The sequence below is a fragment of the Ranitomeya variabilis genome, chromosome 5, assembly GCF_051348905.1.
Source record: "Ranitomeya variabilis isolate aRanVar5 chromosome 5, aRanVar5.hap1, whole genome shotgun sequence".
NCBI classification, from domain to species: domain Eukaryota; kingdom Metazoa; phylum Chordata; class Amphibia; order Anura; family Dendrobatidae; genus Ranitomeya; species Ranitomeya variabilis.
This window is the reverse complement of record NC_135236.1, coordinates 135,789,963-135,810,124: the sequence shown is the minus strand read 5'-3', so window position 1 is coordinate 135,810,124 and position 20,162 is coordinate 135,789,963. Positions and strand designations below refer to the sequence as shown.

General features: G+C 44.6%; 1 protein-coding gene across 2 annotated transcripts in view; it reads left to right on the top strand.

Annotated features, from left to right (window-relative positions):
- The first annotated feature begins 14,183 nt into the window (after positions 1–14,183).
- CERS3 (ceramide synthase 3) overlaps positions 14,184–20,162 on the top strand; it is a 198,604-nt gene continuing 192,625 nt past the window's right edge. The window contains exon 1 of one of the 2 annotated variants that reach the window (XM_077263362.1): positions 14,184–14,293. The gene's annotated coding sequence lies outside the window, so the exon portion shown is untranslated. The remainder of the gene's footprint in view (positions 14,294–20,162) is intronic. The other variant, XM_077263363.1, reaches the window with a different exon arrangement.

Here is a 20,162-nt window from a genome sequence, read left to right as displayed (position 1 = left end):
TGTTATGGAGCAATTTCTCCTGCTACCCTTATGACCATGAAAAAATTTGGAGCTAAAAGAGATTTATCTGGGAAAAATGTGATTTTTTTATTTTCACGGCTACATTATAAACTTCTGTGAAGCACCTGTGGGTTAAAGGTGCTCAATACACATCTAGATAAGTTTCCTAGGAGGTCTAGTTTCCAAAATGGTGTCACTTGTTGGGGGTTTCCACTGGCACCTCATGGGCTCTCCAAACATGGTGTTCCCTAATTATTCCAGCGAATTTTGCATTCAAAAAGAGAAATGGTGCTCCTTCCCTTCCAAACTCTGCCGTGTGCCCAAACAGTAGATTTCTCCCACTTATGGGATATCGGCATGCTCAGGAGAAATTGCACAAGAAATTGTATAGCCTATTTTCTCCTTTTACCCTTGAGAAAGTAAAAAAAATGGTTTTGCAAATTTTGTTGCAAAAATGAGAAATTGCTGGTCACCTTTTAACCCTTAGAACTTCCTAGCAAAAAAAAATATGTTTCAAAAATTGTGCTAATATAAAGTAGATATGTGGGAAATGTTATCTATTAACTATTTTCTGCGCTATGACTCTCTGTTTAAGGGCAAAAAAATTAAAAGTTTGAAAATTGCTTACACACAGAAATTGTAAGGCTTGTTTTGTATGCCAAAAGACATGCGGAAGACTCCCTAAATGTATTTATGGAGCAGGGTGCTGTGGTCGGATGAGGTCAAAATTTAATTTTTTGGCAACCAAGGTAAAAGCTATGTCTGAAGCCAGACCAACAGAGCTCACTACCCCAAGAACACCATCCCAATAGTGAAACATAGTGGTGGCAGCATCATGCTGTGGGGATCTTTTTCGGCAGCAGAGACAAGCAACAATGTCTGTGTCAACGGGGAGATGGATGGTGCAACTTACAGGGATATTCTTGAGCAAAATCTGTTTCAGTCTGTCAGTGATTTGCAACTGGGACCAAGGTTCTCTTTCCAACAAGACAATGACCCAAAGCATACTGCTAAAGTAACACTCGAGTGGTTTAAGGGGAAATGTGTAAATGTTCTGGAGTGGCCTAGTCAAAGCCCAGACCTGAATCCAATTGAAAATCTATGGTCAGACTTGAAGATTGCTGTTCACCACAGGAAACCATCTAACTTAAGGGAGCTGGAGCAGTTTTGCCTTGAGAAATGGGCAAAAATCTCAGTGGCAAGATGTGGAAAGCGCATAGATACTTATCCAAAGCAACTTGCAGCTGTAATTACCACAAAAGTAGTCTCTACAAAGTACTGACTGTAGGGGGTGAATAGTTATGCACACTGAAGTTTTCCTTATTTTGTCCTGTTTGTTGTTTGCTTCACAATAAGAAGAAAACCAAATGTCCACAGTTGTAGGCATATTCTACTGTGAACTGATGCAAACCTTAAAAAAAACTGTGAAATTCCAGGTTGTGAGGAAGCAAAACACAAAAAATGCCAAGGGGGATGAATCCTTTCAGAAACCACTGTATTTTTCCCATATTGACTTATGGGTATGTCACGGCAGGGGACCAAGAGGTAAGGTGGCCAATTTTCACCTCCAAAGTAGATGGAATTGATGAGATATTGAACTGCAAAGGGCCCCTTTATTGCTCTTGTACAGGGGGCTTCTGTCTCTGTCCGCCAGTGTGTCACATAATACATTTGAATACCTATTTTCTGCTAAACATATAAATAACTGAAACTCTATACGAATCACACTCCATAATTTTATTTCCAATATTGTACGGCATAATTTATGTATAGTTAAGGATATAAGTATATTTTCAGCCTTTTATGTATGAATTTCTAAGTACGGTATGTGTACATAATCCATTTATGACTTGTGTATTTTTAAAGTGTGATATACTGCAATTTCTTTGTATTAAAAAGGGTAGAGGTTTTAAATCCTTAAGGTTTTGACTTGTTATTATTGAAAACAAACTACCATGAATAATTAATATGAGTATTATAAATATCCTGATTGGGTTTTGTAGAAACCTCTCTTTGGAAAGACATGCATAAATAATACATCAAATTAAAACGTACAACAAGGCTTCAGGGAGTCATTAGTTTTAGCAAATGGGAATAAACCAGAGATGACATGCTGGCTGGCTGCTGTTGTATATCAGTTTGTGGGTCCTTTAGCTAATAGCTGACATTATTGCCCCCTAGTGGACTCATATTTAAATATGTTCATAGATTGCAAAAAGTTATGCTGTTGATGATTGTGCGTTTTACTTTGATATTATTTTTCTATATATTGTACAATATGCTAGTCACATAAATGACCCATTACAGATCTATTGCATCAGAAGTACATCTAGCATGCAGATCAGCGGTGTGCAATTACAGTAGCTAAACCCCAAACCCACTTTCAGAATTAATGGTGATACAATGAACTTGTGTTTTGCTGCATAACCATAGGTCATTAACATTAAAAATGAATTTGGCTACTGTTGTTTTCAAACCAAGTGATCGGTGTGCTGGTATGGTTTTCGGCATCAACATGGATGCAACATGGGTGCAACATGTAAACGCAGCCCAAAGCATTATTCAGACTTTTATTATATGACTATGATGCTTTAAAGTTTGGATCGGGAAACCCATGGTCAGTCTCATTGAGGACCATATTTGCATCGTGTTTCAAAGACATCTGAATTTCGCTTAAGAATATTGTGTTTCTAGATAAACTGATACGTAAGTGTGTGATATTAAAAGATGACTATTTCCAGGGGTTTTGCTAGAGCTCTGTAGGTAAAAGAAGCCCAAAAGCATCCCCCCCAAAAAAAAATTTGTAACAAAGACAGTAATGCTGTAAAAAACATGGTATGTATTAGCTATAGTGCAGCATCATTACAATGTCCCTGTGTACTTCCTATGAGGCTGTAAGTCTAGTTCAGAAAACAATTCCTGAATTCCTGGTGTTTGTTCATTCCACCTCCCAAAAAATTGGAATAGAGAGTGATCAAAAAATGTCATTTGCCAGAAAATTATACCAATAAAAACATCAACTCGTCCCGCAAAAAACAAGCCATTACATGACTGTCGGCACAAATGTGGAAAAATTATAGTGCTCAAAATATGGCGGCGCAAAAATCAGTTTTTGCAAAAAGAGGGGCTTTTAGTGTGTGACAGCAGCAAAACATAATGTTGAAAAGGAGTATACGGCACTCCTGGTTGAGCGACTCTGGTGCTTAAGTAGGGTTTCAACCCATAAAACAATTGTAGCAATATACCTGGCACTCAGGATAGTTTGAACATATAACAGATTTATTTGGCAATCCACATATTAACATTTCGGTCTGTTTAGAGTACACCTTCATCAGAACTGATTGCCGTGTGGTAACTGTCAGAGAACAGCGCTGATGAGCAATCCAAATTGCTGTAGAAAGGTAGCCAAACATAAACAACTGATATAAACCTGGTATCTCTGTAATTGCAGAAACCTGAAGAATAAAGCATCTAATCATTTATACTGCACGAGGAACGGTATATAAAATAAATAAAGCCAATTCTTAACCTACTGTTGATTTGTTCATTCAGCCTCCCAAAGATCACAGTAAGGTTCAGCTCATATTTATACTGCACTCTACGCTGAGTACTTACACTGTTAAATCTCTTACACATGAAAATCTCTGAAATACATGATTCAGACGGAACCCCTGGGAGAAGATTCCGTATAATAAGGCAGATGGAGGCATTGTGAATGCTGTCTGGTCTGTGATCTGGTGACATCTGTCTTTTTAGGCGTTCATAAATGCTCACTTGGCTACAGTTTTGTGCACTTCTGAAAAGAAGGACAATGCTGAACAGAAGCGACATAAAGTCCAGTGTAACACTGCTGCCTCATTATAGTGAATGGATCACTTGGAGGTTTCATCTGAATTATGTCACTCGGAGATTTAGATGGAAACCCCAAAGTAAGCTCTCAGCGTAGAGCACCTTATAAATGTGATCCCAAACGTTATGTAAAATGTTCCCGATAAAAGTTTTAAATCAATCCGCAAAAAAACAAGTCCCCACTCAGGTCCATTACCTGTCAATGGAAATAAAGGAGGCTTCAACGTTACTGGTAGTACAAAAAACTCTGGAAAAGCAAAATGGCTCCTCGCACCTAACAAGAAATCCAACGAATTCTGCACTCCCAAATCCAAATGTCCCTTTCTGCTCTGAGCCCCTCAGTGTGCCTAAACCACATTTAGCATCCACATGTTTGGCATTTCTGTAGTGAAGAGAGCCTACCTAATTTACAGGTGTGTGTCTCCAGAAGCATGAACTGGTCATAATGTACTGGTCACTACAATGGCAGTTTGTAATTTTCACTCATCAACATTCACTGCTGATTGTTTTTGGATAACATCCATGGAGTAAAAATCATCACTACACATGTAGATAAATTCCCAAAGGGGTATAATTTCCAAAATAGGATCACTTGAAGGGAAATTCTGCTCTAGCACTTAGGGCTTCTATATATGGAGTTTGCAAACTATTCTTGGAAAATCTGCGCTCCAGGAGACAAATAGCGCTCCGTCCTTCCAGAGTCTCGCCATGTGGCCAGGGCCGGCGTTTGGCACAGGCAGACCAGGCAGACGCCTGGGGCCCCCACCTACAAGGGGGCCCCCTGCATCTGCAACCCCTGTATGAAGTGCCCAGAGGGTTTTCAGCAGTGAATAATGCTGTGCATTGCTCTGTCCCAGAACGTGTCTCCCAAACCCCCCTTGAGACCCCCTCAGTGCAGTGATTTACTCACTGTGGTCCCGGAGCTCTGTGCTGATTGCTGTAGGATCAGGTTTCACAATCACATACAGCAGCCATCAGCATTGGCTCTGACCACAGTCACGGAATCATTGCTTGTAATTGGAGATGAGCCACCTCCCTAGTGTTCGGGTTCGGTTCGTCGAACAGGGAGATGTTCGCCGAACTGTTCGTCGAACTGTTCGACGAACACCATCGAACCCCATTGAAACCAATGGCAGGCAAACACAAACACATACAAACACATGGAAAACACATAAAAAAACCTTAAAAGGTGTCCAAAAGCTGACAAACTGCTCAGAAGACACAACAAACACATGGAAAAGTCACAACTACACATAGTCATGCGAAAAGAAAAGAGGTGGAGGAGTAAAAGGAGGAGGAGACACAGATATAGGCATGTCATGCCCTTCTAAGGTTAAGAAAGGCTGGAGTAAAAATCTAAACTCACTCTACCAACACCCAGACGTCTTGGCAAAAAAAAAAAGAAAGAAATATCTTTAGGTAGAATGGCGGCGGGTCCATTCAGAACACTTTCCTTAGAAGACGTAGTGGTACCCCCGTTGGGAGTTGTGCCAAAAAATGAACGCAATACATTCAGACTAATCCACCATTTGTCATATCCAAGGGGCAGGTCAGTAAACGACAACATCGATGCGGAACCAAGTACAGTACTATGTACGGTACCTCCTTTGACGAGGCAATCAGGTGGGTCAAGAAGTTGGGAAGGGGCACCCTAATGGCCAAGACAGACATTGAGGGGGCGTTCCGGTTACTACCTGTGCCTCCGAATAGTGTCCTCCCATTGGGCTGCTTCTGTGAAGGAGCATACTACATAGATCGCTGTTTGCCCATGGGGTACTCCATATCCTGCTCACTATTTGAGGCATTTAGTTGCTTCCTCGAATGTGTCGTCATGGACGTTTGTAAGGCGGCACATATTATCCATTACCTCGACGACTTCTTATGCCTGAGCCCAAAAGATTCACCACAGTGTGAAAACACGCAGTAGTCCACCTGTGAGAAGGAGAGAGCTGGAGGGAGAGTGGACACCCCAGAGCCGAGGGGTTAGATTGAGAAAGAAAGAAGGCGGTGTAGCTTGCTTCATGGGTGGGGTACTCTGCTGAGTAGCAGAAATTGCTACTAGGCCCAAAAGGATTTCCTTGGCCAAATGCCATTAAAAAATAGTAGTTAGGTAAACAGGCGGTGTAGCTTGCTTCATAGGTGGGGTACTCTGCTGAGTAGCACAAAATGCTATTAGGTACAAAATGATTTCCTGGGCTAGATCAGTTAAAAATTAGTAATTAGATCAACAGGCGATGTAGCTTGCTTCATGGGTGGGGTACGCTGCTGAGTAGCACTAAATTCTACTAGGCCCAAAAGGATTTCCTGGGCTAGATGCCGTTACAAAATAGTAGTTAGGTAAACAGGCGGTGTAGCTTGCTTCATGGGTGGGGTACGCTGCTGAGTTGCACCAAATTCTACTAGGCCCAAAAGGATTTCCTGGGCTAGATGCCGTTACAAAATAGTAGTTAGGTAAACAGGCGGTGTAGCTTGCTTCATGGGTGGGGTACGCTGCTGAGTAGCACTAAATTCTACTAGGCCCAAAAGGATTTCCTGGGCTAGATGCCGTTACAAAATAGTAGTTAGGTAAACAGGCGGTGTAGCTTGCTTCATAGGTGAAGTACGCTGCTGAGTAGCACCAAATTCTACTAGGCCCAAAAGGATTTCCTGGGCCAGATGCTGTTAAAAATAGTACTTAGGTAAACAGGCGGTGGGTGGCTGGGCTACTCTGCTGACTAGCAGACACTGAAGCTTTGGAGCAGACCTCTGAATCCCAGGCCATAGTATGAGTAAACAACTCTGCAGACGACCCCACTCACCTGGAATTGACGAAGGCAACGTCATGTAAAACTCAGCAAGGAGACTAAATCAAAGAGTCTCCATTTTTTCCAAAAATTCGGCCATAGACACCACTTAAGTGGCATCAATTTCGCCAGAGTTTTTTAAAACGGTTGGTGAGGTGATTTTCAAAAATCATCAAGCTTTTAGTCTCCCCAAGATGACACAGGGGTAGAAAAGTCCTTGCGGATGCGGGATTTGTTCATCTTGATGAACGTTAGTCTGTCTACATTGTCACTGGACAGCCGCGTGCGCTTATCTGTCAGCACACCACCAGCAGCGCTGAACACACGTTCAGAGAGAACGCTGGCTGCAGGGCACGACAAGATCTCCAAGGCGTGAGTGGCGAGCTCAGGCCATTTTTCAAGATTGGAAGTCCAAAATGAGCAAGGGTCCAGTTCCACAGTCATAGCATCGATGTTAACTTGGAGATACTCTTGTACCATCCTCTCTAGGCGTTGGCTGTGCGTCAGACTTCTTGTCTCCTGTGGCCTTGCAAAGGATGGTCTAAAAAAAATCTTGAAATGATTGGAAAAAATTGCTGTTACCACCAGATACGATGTTACTGTTACGGTTTGAGTGATGACTCGATAGTCCCACGGTTGGCAAGTTAGAACTCAGAGATTCACTACGTGCACCACTGGTGTTTTGTGGAAAAGCAGATGTTAGATTCTGTAACAGTCTCTGCTGATACTCCTGCATGCGTGAATCCCTTTCTATGGCAGGAATTATTTCGTCAAATTTGCTTTTGTACCGGGGATCTAAGAGTGTGGCAACCCAGTAGTCGGCATTACTTCGGATTCTGACAATCCGAGGGTTATGTTGCAGGTAGTGCAGCAAGAAGGCACTCATGTGTCTTGCGCATCCAGGAGGACCAAGTCCTTGTTGTCTTGGTGGTGGCGAGGTGAGAATCATGCTTCCATCATCTGCCCTCTCCCCCCAACCTCGCACAACAGAAATTTGATCAAGGTCTCCCTCATCTGATGAGTCTTCCATGCCCAGCTCCAGTTCGTCCTCCACTTCTTCCTCGCCTCCTGCACCTTCCTCAACAGTTTGGCTGCTACCATGCGCCCTCGGTAATCCCTCTCCCCCAGCCTCCAATGCCAGCCGCCTTGGTGCTGCCAACCTTCTTGACCTTGGAGATATGATCCATTCCGCATACGACTCCTCCTGTTCCTCCTCCTCCTCTTCCTCTTGTTCCACCACCTGACTCCGAACACTGTGTAAGGTGTGCTCCAGCATGTAAATCACCAGAATGGTCATGCTGATAATGGCATCGTCAGCACTAAACATCTTCGTTGCTATTTCAAAACTGTGCAGAAGGGGGCATAGGTCCCTGATCTGAGACCACTCCTGCAGCGTGATTTGCCCCACCTCTTGATCTCGTTGGCCCAGGCTATACGTCATAACGTATTGCACCAGGGCTCGTCGGTGCTGCCACAGTCGCTGCAACATATGCAGAGTTGAATTCCACCGTGTGGGCACATCGCATTACAGCCGGTGAACAGGCAGGCCCAACGACTTCTGTAGAGATGCAAGTCGTCGAGCTGCGGGATGCGAACGGCGAAAGTGAGCACACAGCGACCGTGCCCTCTGCAGAAGCCCATCTAGTCCGGGATAGTGGGATAAAAATTGCTGGACAACTAGGTTCAAAACGTGAGCCATACAAGGCACGTGTGTGACATTGCCCCGGCGAAGGGCCGCACCCAGGTTTGCAGCATTGTCGCACACGGCCTTCCCTGGCTGCAGGTTAAGTGGAGACAACCATTGATGGAACTCGGTCTCCAGAGCTGACCACAACTCCTCAGCTGTGTGACTCACATTTCCCAGACATTTCAATGTAAACACTGCCTGATGCCGTTGAGCCCTGGTGACAGCATAGTGAGGAGGTGTGCAGGATTCCTTCTGCGCAGTTACAACGCGGGTGGCATTACCAGACAGGCTTTGGGTGCAGGTGGAGGACCGAGAGGAGGTTGAGGAGGCAGAAGCAGTGGAGGAACTTCTAGATACAGAGGATCGGCGAGCAACTCGTGGGGACGGCAAGACTTGGACAGCAGCCCCTTCTCCTGATGTCGCCATAGTTACCCAGTGCCCAGTCACCGACATGTAACGCCCCTGTCCATGTCTACTCGTCCAAGTGTCTGTGGTGAAATGCACCCTGTCACACACAGTGTTTCTCAAGGAAGCGGTGATGTTGTGTGCGACATGCTGGTGTAGCGCAGGCACAGCTTTCTTTGAGAAGTAGTGGCGACTGGGCATCTGGTACTGGGGCACTGCGACAGACATAAGGTCTTGAAAATCCTCTGTGTCCACCAGGCGGAAATGCAGCATTTCTGTAGCCAACAGCTTGCAGATGGAGAAATTTAACCTATTAGCTTTGTCATGGCTAGGAGGAAATGGTCTTTTACTTGTCCACATCTGAGGGACTGAGGGCTGGCTGCCGTGCTTAGACGGAGTTGAGTAGGGTGTCCCCAGCAAACTGCTGGTCTGTGAGGAAGGTGCAGGCGGAGATGTTATGTTGCCTTGATCAAAATGTGGTGTCGATGTCGGAGAGCGCTCAACACCAGCAGGTGTTTCCACTTGCAAATGTCCTGACGACCTGCCAATCACACTGGCTGTTGCGGGTAAAGAGGTGGAAGGTCTGCTTCCAAAACCATGTGTGACTGCTGTCCCCACAGTCACAGAGGATGAAGAGGACGTGGATGCACTTGATGAGGCAAACGGTGGTTGACCCGGCCCACTAGGCCGCATTGTAGCACAGTGAGCTTCCCACTGCAACTTATGCCTCATATTCATGTGATGGTTCATGCATGAAGTACTCAAGCTAGTGATTTTTTGGCCTCTACTGAGATTTTGTTGACAAATCTTACAGACAACATGAGTTGGGTCATCCTTTGCGATGTCAAAAAATGCCCAGGCTATGCAAGGCTTAGAACCCGTGCGACTTGAAGAGCCACCACGACTTCTGGTCTGAGGCACAATTGGGGTTGAGGATGCAGTTGTTGACGTGCTTCCAGTACTCCGTCTCTGTCCAGGAAGGCGCACCGTTACCTCGTCGTCAGACTCGTCACTAGCATCCTCCTCCACCTCCTCTGCTGACCTCATGGACTGGTGGACTGGGGGTTGACAGTAAGTGGGGTCTACAACCTCGTCATCATCATCCTGTGTGTTCTCACACCTGTCGTCCTCAGAGCCAACCTCTTCCTGCCCCGACCGAAAAGTCAAATTTTCATTCCAATCAGGTATCTCAGTCTAATCATCATCTTCCTCATTGTCTCCACCAACAGGAGTTACAGTTTGGGAACGAGGGTCTACATTATGCTCAGAACCTTCTTCATCTGGGCCTGGATCCGACTCACATCAGTGCAGATCATTCCCTCGTCTGGATTCACAGAAGCTCTGGAGCAGACCTCTGATTCCCAGGCTATAGTATGCGTAAACAGCTCTACAGGCTCAACCATGTGTGCTACCCCATGCTCAGACGGGCAGCTGGAGACTTGGGAGCTGTGAGGAAGCAAGTGCGATTGGGGTGACAACTCTGAGGACTGGAGTAGCTGTGATGTTGAAGTTGACATGGAGGAGAGCCCACTTGAACGAGCACTTGATATCCGTTCAAGCACCTGCTGTTTTTGTGCCTCATCTGGAATTTTTGGCGATGCTTGTAGCGATGGTCGTAAGAAAGGGATCATATCAGATTGTCCACGAAAAGAAGTAGACATCTTACTTTGGCTGGAAGATGGTCTTTCTTCTGCAGATGTTACTGTTGCTTTACCACCTACCCCACGGACACAACCTTTTTTTCCCTTTCCAACACGCCTATTCCCCTTTCCACCAGCAGCAGGCCTTTTGCCACTCATTTTAGTGCTTAATTGGCAACTCTGTATCTGAAGTTGTTGGCACAACAACCGATGGATGAAAACCGAGCAGAACTGAGTGGCCAAACTGTGGTACTAGGCCCAAAACTATCAACTGGATTAGATGCAGTGAAAATAGAGATACACAGGCGGTGTAGCTAGCTTCACAGGTGGGCTACTCTGCTGACGTGCAGACAATGCTACTAGGCCCAAAACTATCAACTGGATTAGATGCAGTGAAAATAGAGATACACAGGCGGTGTAGTTAGTTTCACAGGCGGGCTACTCTGCTGACGTGCAGACAATGCTACTAGGCCCAAAACTATCAACTGGATTAGATGCAGTGAAAATAGAGATACACAGGCGGTATAGTTTGTTTCACAGGCGGGCTACTCTGCTGACGTGCAGACAATGCTACTAGGCCCAAAACTATCAACTGGATTAGATGCAGTGAAAATAGAGATACACAGGCGGTATAGTTTGTTTCACAGGCGGGCTACTCTGCTGACGTGCAGACAATGCTTCTAGGCCCAAAACTATCAACAGGATTAGATGCAGTGAAAATTGAGATACACAGGTGGTGTAGCTAGCTTCACAGGCGGGCTACTCTTCTGAAGTGCAGACACTGCTACTAAGCCCAAAACCCCAAAATGATTTACTGGGTTAGATGCCGTAAAAATTGAGATACACAGGTGGTGTAGCTAGCTTCACAGGCGGGCTACTCAGATGACTATCAGACAATGCTACTAGCCCAAAAAGATTGGCTGAGCTAGATTACACCAAATGCTGTGACTAACACTTGCACAGCACTGGATCAGACCTGCCTGGCAAACAGTGCTATGAACTGCTGTAACCTATCCTGAAAAGGGCTGATATTACAACTAGTCCCAACTCCCGACTCCCTAAACCTATCTCTCAGAAAATTTGCTTACAAAAAAAGACTGTTTGACTGTATAGCGCCCACAGCAGCAGCGGTGCCGTCTACCACTAAGCTGCAGCAGTGAGGAAATGGTGACGACGGGGCAAATGGCTGGTTCTCATTGGGCAAGGAGTGACATGTGACATACACAGCCAATGACACATGCCCTTGCTTGTCTGCATCACATTAACATTGCTGTGTGTGTGCGCACTGCTGATAGGCTGAGAGACTGCACCGCCCCTCTGTAAATGCGGGAAAGAAGAAAAAAATGGAGATCGGCATTATTTCAGCACAGATCTATCTAACAGTTTTAATGTGCAAATCAAGCTAGGCTTTTGGTGATCGAACAGTTATCGAACAGAAACTCGAACAGCCGAATTTTAAGCAAATTGTTTGGGTTCGTCGAACGACTCGAACACCGCTCATCTCTACTTGTAATCTGACAGGGCGACCTCCTGTCACTACTGTCTGGATGACACAAGACAGGAATATTGTCTGCTGAATCAGGGCATTTATTATATAGAAATAAATGAATTCCCACGTGAAATAATAAGGGTAAATCATACACATATATAGTACAGGTGTGCATAGGAATCAGCGTTTTTGGTGCATTTTTTTTGCAGCCAAAACATGCTCTCTTGGCAGTAAAAACACTGCTTTCAAAGCACTCATTTTTTAGGGTATGTGCAGAGGATCCGGAATTGGCAGCCCTATGGAAACAGCTGATGTGTGCTACGTCCAAAGTGCTGCCATCTTTTGAACACAGGTGATTCCGCGTGTGTTCATTGAACCGTGCGGAATCCCTGAGTCCTATACATTGCAGGGGTGAGATTTCTCTGGTGGAGACTCGCGTCTACACCATATAAATTGGCATGCTGGGGTCTGGAGAAATGCGCCGCATGTCCGTCTCCACAGGTGGGGTGCAGGTGATAGTGCACGCATAGTAGAGATGGGGTTTCTTGAAATCCCATTCACTATACTGTAACATCTGGCCACTGCGGGTTGGACGCTGCACAAGTACACAGCAGCCGACCCGCAGTGTTTACTGACTGTAGACACATACCCTTAGAGCTTTTGCTGTTTGTTTTTTACAGTTTGAATTTTGTCTACAGTACATGTTTAATAAAGTTAGTGTTATTCACAAAAAATGCAGCGAAAAACAACGTTGCAACATTTGCAGCATTTTTTAAACTTTTTCATTGCTTTCTACGGGTGAAAAAAATTGCTGAAAGAAGTGACATGCTGCAGATTTAAAAAACACTGCCGTTGTGAAATTCAGTCAGGGGAAAATAAAAGGGTGTGCAGGAGATTTCTGAAAATCTCAGTTTTTGCTTGTGCTGTAAAATGCTGTAAACTTCTTATTTGCAGAAGAAAAAGCTGCAAAAATTCTGCATATGAACCTGGTGAAAAGCTGCTTTTCAAAGTGCCAGCAAAACATAGGAGATTTCCGAAATCTCCTGCAGGCGCTTGTTTTTTTTTCTATTTGGATTTCAGAACTGTAGCTCTTTTTAAATCTGTAACTTGTCGCTTATTTCAGTGCGTTTTCACCTGTAGAAAGCAATAAAAGAATAAAAAAGCTGCAGATATTGCAACGGCATTTTTCACTGCAATTGTTTAAGTGGTTTTGGTGAATTAAACTATTAGGTCTCGTTCACATATTCAGTGTTATACTGTATACTATGTGGCTGTGTTATATGCTATGTGGGCTGCTATATACTACGTGGCTGTGCTATATACTACGTGGTTGTGCTATATACTACGTGGGCTGTGTTATATACTTCGTGGCTGTGCTATATACTACGTGGCTGTGCTATATACTAGGTGGCCGGCCAACGAACAATCAGCGACAGGCTCGGGATTTGAACCACGCTTCACTAATTGGTCATGCCCGGCCAGCCGAATTCTGTGTTTTCATTGTATTATTCTAAAATCTTCATAAACTACATACATATTCTAGAATACCTGATGCGTTCGAATCGGGCCACCATCTAGTTACCACATAAAGTGACTGTCACGCCCCTGTTGTCAGGTGTCCCGGAACCAGGGTCTCCTTCCCTGTGCCTAACGCTAGGGACGCCCTAACTCGCCCTGTTCCCCAGATTATTTCTGATGGTGCAGGGCTACAATTTTGTTTCTGGTGTCCTTCAACAGCTCTTTGGTCTTCACCATAGTGGAGTTTGGAGTGTGACTGTTTGAGGTTGTGGACAGGTGTCTCTTATACTGAAAACAAGTTCAAACAGGTGCCATTACTACATGTAATGAGTGGAGGACACAGGAGCCTCTTAAAGAAGAAGTTACAGGTCTATGAGAGACAGAAATCTTGCATATTTTTATGTGACCAAATACTTATTATCCACCATAATTTGCTAAATAAATCTTGCCAAATCAGACAAGGTGATTTTCTGGATTTGTTTTCTCATTTTGACTCTCAAAGTTGTGGTCTACCTATGCCGTCAATTACAGGCCTCTCTTATATTTTTAAGTGGGAGAACTTACATAATTGGTGGCTGATTAATACTTTTTTTCCCCACTGTATAACCCTTTTCATTTTTTTGTTGCTCGAATGTCAGCTGTCATATTGTGTAGACACGCAGACTGCCATTCGGAGACAAAGTAAATGTATGAAATGCTGTATGTTGTCAAGTCTTTGAAAAGTAGTACCAGTCAGTACCAAGCCCTGGGGAGGGACAGCTGGAGAATCAGGGCGTGTTCACCTGACATGGGAAATCTCACCTTTGAGATCAGGTCCTGGAGGTGTCTGTCTGTTCTTCCCTGCAGTTTTCTACAACTGGCCTGTTCCCGTGAGCTGTGCCGGCCGTGTTCCTACCAGTCCGACCAGTCTGATATTACACAGGTAAGAGACAGTGTGAAATGTCAACATGGTGCTGGGTACAAAATAACATATATATTATTTCTGTTGATCAGCGACTTATTTATTATATGGGCTGTAATCTGATTAAGTTCAGTAGACGCTGCAGTTTAAAAATAATAATAATTGTATAATGTTAGTGTTTTTGTGTAAATACGCTGACAAAGGAAAGTGAGATAATAGATTTTAATTTATTGAGTTGATTGGTGCATTCATATCTGAATCAAAAGAAGTTCTTGGTCACTTTTGTGACGTGAAGGAAGACTGTGGCTGTGACACAAGCTGCATGCCCATGGATCGCATTGTATTGAATTAAATATGGCCACGTTTTAACTTATAAGATGCTGTGGCATAGAAGACACAAGGAGTTCAGTAGATTTGCATTTCATGCTATTTGCATGCCATGGCCTCAGCAGTGTGGAGGATTCAATGTGACCATATTCACTTTCATTATGGTGTTCAGTGGCATCGCGATGCTGTGATTTTTGAAGGCCGGGCATTTTGCAGCCAAAATCATAGTGCCTCAACGTTAAAGTGGTCATATAATTAGTTATAACATTATGTAGTGTGCCGTACACATGTAGTCAATTCTCTGTTATCTAGATCATTTTGGAATAATCAAATATCTAATTAATAATTAAGCACAATTATGCAAATCACCTATTATCTATGAAGCAAGATATGCAATGTGCCTCACTGTGAATTATTGCTCCCAGTTCCTCATACTGCCAAGGGAATGTCAAAACTAGATAATTATAATAAATCAACAATTATAAAGTAAAACACGTATAAGATTCTTTCCAGTTCATTCAAAAAGCTATTATTGATTACATTTTATCATTTTGGAATCTTTGGTGTCCGAATTTTTATAAGAATAGAACTATTATTATTCATATCATGCAGAGAATAGTTCTAGAGCCAGGTTAATGGTCCTTTATTTAATGATCTGACTAGTGGAAAGAAATATGAGATACCTTTACCTTACACCATAAAATATTTAAATGGAATTACCTTCCGCTATTAAGAGACCTCCGGTCAGACCTTGCCAGATGGTCTTCCATGACACTATCTTGGCTCGGCCGATTGCACGCCATTAAGATGGTCATACTCCCAAGATTTCTGTATCTTTTCCGTTCCCTGCCTATTCCGCTACCGCCTAAGATGCTACACGAGATTCACGCCACAATCTCAAAATTCCTTTGGCAGGGAAAAAGGCCCAGAATCTGACAGAAAACCCTGTTCATACATAGTGAATGGGAGGCCTATCCCTGCCCAATTTTACTCTATATTACAAATCTGCCGAACTAGCCCAATTAATTAATACCTGTACAGATAAAACCAACGTGCCTAGATGGATTGGGCTGGAGTCTTCTTTCATGGCTCCCCTTACTTTTCCTGGCCTTATTTGGACTACACAGAAACTCCCGAAGGGTCTTCATATTACTGCACCATTCTCTTTCCACTCCCTGATCCTCTGGAGGAAGGAGAGGTTCAAGCATGGACTACAATCTAGGTCCTCACTACTAACCCATCTCTTCCATAACCCCTCATTTCCACCGGGACTAAACCCCCGTCCCTTCTCCTGGTGGATTTCTAATGGCATAACCATTTTGAAACATCTTTGCACGCCCTTCAATACATTGCTTACTCGGCAAGATTTTATTCAAAAATATGCACCGCCAGCTAAGGAAACACTGCGTATTTGCCAAATTTTTCATTTTGCTAACCAGATTCTACAGCATAAGGTCCCCCCCCCCCACCCTACCAGTTATGAACAAAAATGTTTGGCTGATCCCCTGGGTAGAGGGTCTATTTCCCTAATTTACTCATCTTTGAACAATACACATGGAGACGGAAAACTTAAATTTATGGAGCAGTGGGAGTAGGATCTGGGTGTGTCGCTGTCTTTAGAGGAATGGCGAAGAAGCTGAAATACGCTCTCAAGGGGTAGTTGTCAGACCTCGTTGGTTGAGACATCCATCAAACTTCTACACAGGACATACCAAGTCCCGAGTAAACTACATATCATATATCCGAATGTATCGGATCGGTGCTTTAGGGGATGTGGTGCCCTGGGGGATTTGAAGCATATTTGGTGGGACTGCCCGGTGGCTTCGACATTGTGGCGACAGATACAATCCATTGTAGAGAGATTGTATGTAAAAACAGTTCAGCTAAACCCAGCCATCTTCCTTTTGGGAGTTAGACCCCCAGGTTTCTCTACTAAACTCCACAACCTAGTCAACCAACTTTGCATGGCTACAAAACTGCATATTGCGTCAAAGTGGAAGACACCCTCTCTCTCAAGGTCACAGGTAGTAGACAAGATGAACACCATTCTTCTCTATGAGCGAATACAAGCCACTAGAAGTGACACTTGGGACATTTTCTACCAGACCTGGCGACCTTGGATGGAACTGGACTTTAATATAAACCTAGAACAGACTTTAAAGGGAACCTGTCACCTGAATTTGGCGGGACCGGTTTTGGGTCATATGGGCGGGGTTTTCGGGTGTTTGATTCACCCTTTCCTTACCCGCTGGCTGCATGCTGGCCGCAATATTGGATTGAAGTTCATTCTCTGTCCTCCGGAGTACACGCCAGCGCAAGGCAATATTGCATCTAGTACTAGCAGGCCTCATTTGCTGAATCTGTTTTCATTTCTACGTTTGTATTTTCCCCTTACCTCACCGTTATTATTTGTTGGGGGCTTTCTATATCTTTGGGGTTATTTCTCTGAGGCAAGTGAGGTCTTACTTTCTATCTCTAGGGGTAGCTAGTTTCTCAGGCTGCGTCGTGACGTCTGGGAATTCAGGCACGTTCACCGGCTACCTTTAGTGTGTTTGGTTAGAATCAGGATTGCGGTCAGTCCAGTTACCACCTCCCTAGAGCTCGTTCTATGTTCAGTTACTTAGCTCGTCAGTTCTGTGATCCTCAGCCACTAAGGATCATAACACAGGGGAGCAGACAGGAGTTCCAGTGTCTTGTGGAGCAGCTAAGCTTCAGGGTTCCTTCTGATGCATGACAATGCTAGGCCTCATGTGGCTGAAGTGTGTCAGCAGTTCCTGCATGATGAAGGCATTGATGCTATGGACTGGCCTGCTCGTTCCCCAGCACTGAATCCAATTGAACACATCTGGGACATCATGTCTCATTCCATCCACCAATGCTGCATTGCACCACAGACTGTCCAGGAGTTGACTGATGCCTTAATCCAGGTCTGGGAGGAGATTCCCTCAGGATAACATCCACCGCCTTATCAGGACAATGCCCAGGCATTGTAGGGAGGTCATACAGGCACGTGAAGGCCACACACAACACTGAGCATCATTTCCTTGTCTTGAGGCATTTCCACTGAAGTTGGGTCAGCATGAAATTTGTTTTTCTACTTTGATTTTGAGCATCATTCCAACTCCAGACCTCCATGTGATATTAGATGTGATTTATATTCATCATTTTTAGGTTTTATTGTTCTCATCGCATTCCACTATGTAATGAACAAAGATTTGCAACCGGAATATTTAATTCAGTAATATCTAGGATGTGGGATTTTAGTGTTCCCTTTATTTTTTTGAGCAGTGTATATTTTATTCATAACAGAGCATATAACACAGAAGGTGAAAATTAGAAATTTTCCACTTAATTTGAAAAAAATAATTTATTTAGAAAATTATGTGCAGCAACACATCAAATTGAGACAGGGTTATCGACTGGAAAAGTAAGTGGTTCTAATGTAAATCAGCTGTGGAGGGTCAACTTTCAACTGTCACATGACTGTGAATAAACAGAGCATGTTAGAGAGGCAAAGTCTCTAAGGAAAGATGGTCAGAGGTTCACCAATCTGTGAAGAAGAAGAAGAGTTTAAAAATTGTGGAACAATTTCAGACAAATGTTCAACATAAAATTGAAAATACTTTAAATATCTCATGATCTGCAGTACATACCGCATTTTTTGGACTATAAGACGTACTGGACCATAAGACGCACCCCAAATTTTGGGGTGGAAAATTGCAGAAAAATGATTTTTATAATATGGGGGTCTGTCTTATTGTCCAAATTTAAGGTATCTTACCTGCGGGCCGGCAGTGGTACAGCGGGGTCACAGAAGGCATGGTCCCTTCCTCAAGAAGCCGCCGGTGGCAGAAGTGGGGCAATGCTGTAGTCCCGGGGTGTGATGCTAGGGGTCTGGTGTCAGCGGTAAGGCAGAGCATGAAGCAGGGTCCCTTCTTCAGGATGCCGGCGGCATAAATGTGGTGATACTGCGGCCTGGTGTCCACGGTGAGCAGAGCCGAGTGCATCACTGGTTTCCCTGCGGCCATCTTCCTGAAGCCATGAGCCACCAGAGACTTCAGGAAAATGGCTGCCGGAGGCCACGCGTGGGCAGATTGAGACCTTGGTGGCCATTTTCCCGAAGCCAAGTGCCGCCGAGATTTCAATCTGCGCACGTGCGGCCTCCGATGGCCATTTTCCTCAAGCCCACAGCTTCAGGAAGATGGCCGCAGGGAAACTGGTGATGCACTCGGCTCTGTTCACCGTGGACACTGTGCCGGGGCGTCGCCACATTTCTGCCCCCCGGCATCCTGAAGAAGGGACCTTGTTCAGGTGCACACCGCACCGCCCACAGCCGCAGCATTTGCTACACCTCTACCGCAACCCCCCGGTAAGCCTGCGTTAGCTCTATAAGACTGTATTCAAACAAGCAACACTCGCTTTTAAATCTGCTCTCACCTCTGCTAAACAGGCCTACTTCACAACCCTCGTGTCATCCCTATCCTACAACCCCAAACAGTTATTCAAAACCTTTAACTCCCTCCTCCGCCCCCTCCAACTTCCCTCATCTCTGCTGAGGACTTTGCCACACACTTTAAAAATAAGATCGACCAGACAAGGCAAGTCTTCATTGTTCAACCACCACAACCCCTTTGTATACCAGACCAATGCCCAAACCCCATAACCTCCCTATCCAAAATCACTGAAGGGGGGCTTAATTGTCTCCTCTCCAAATCGCACCTCACCACCTGTGCGCTCGACCCCATCCCACTTCCTCCCCAACCTCACCACCACACTTATCCCATTCCTAACCCACCTCTTCAACCTATCACTAACTTCTGGCACCTTCCTTTCTGCTTTCAAACATGCCACAATCACGCCTATCCTTAAAAAGCCAACCCTTGATCCAACTGCTATGTCCAGCTATCGCCCAATATCGCTGCTCCCATTCGCTTTCAAACTCCTGGAGCAAGACATCCACTCTGAACTTTCCTCCCACCTCTCATCTAACTTGCTCTTTGACAATCTACAATCTGGTTTCCGCCCCATCACTCAACTGAGACAGCCCTGACCAAAATCACTAACGACCTACTTACAGCCAAAGCTAATGGACAATACTCTGTACTCCTCCTTCTAGACCTGTCCACTGCTTTCAACACAGTTGACCACTGCCTCCTACTACAGATCCTCTCCTCCTTTGGCATCAAAGACCTCGCTCTATCCTGGATCTCCTCGTACTTTTCCAACCGCACATTCAGCGTCTCCCACTCCCACACTACCTCATCATCCGACCCTCTCTCTGTTGGAGTCCCCCAAGTCTCTGTTCTATGACCACTACTCTTCTCAATCTGTACACTTGGACTGGGACAACTCATAAAGTCCCATGGAGTCCAGTACCACCTTTATGCTGATGACACTCAGATCTACCTCTCTGGCCCAGACGTCACCACTCTGCTGTCCAGAATCCCAGAGTGTCTATCAGCCATATCCTCCTTCTTCTCCTCTCGCTTCCTCAAACTCAATGTGGACAAATCTGAACTCATCATCTTTCCTCCATCCCATAGATCTTCCTTACCTGACCTAT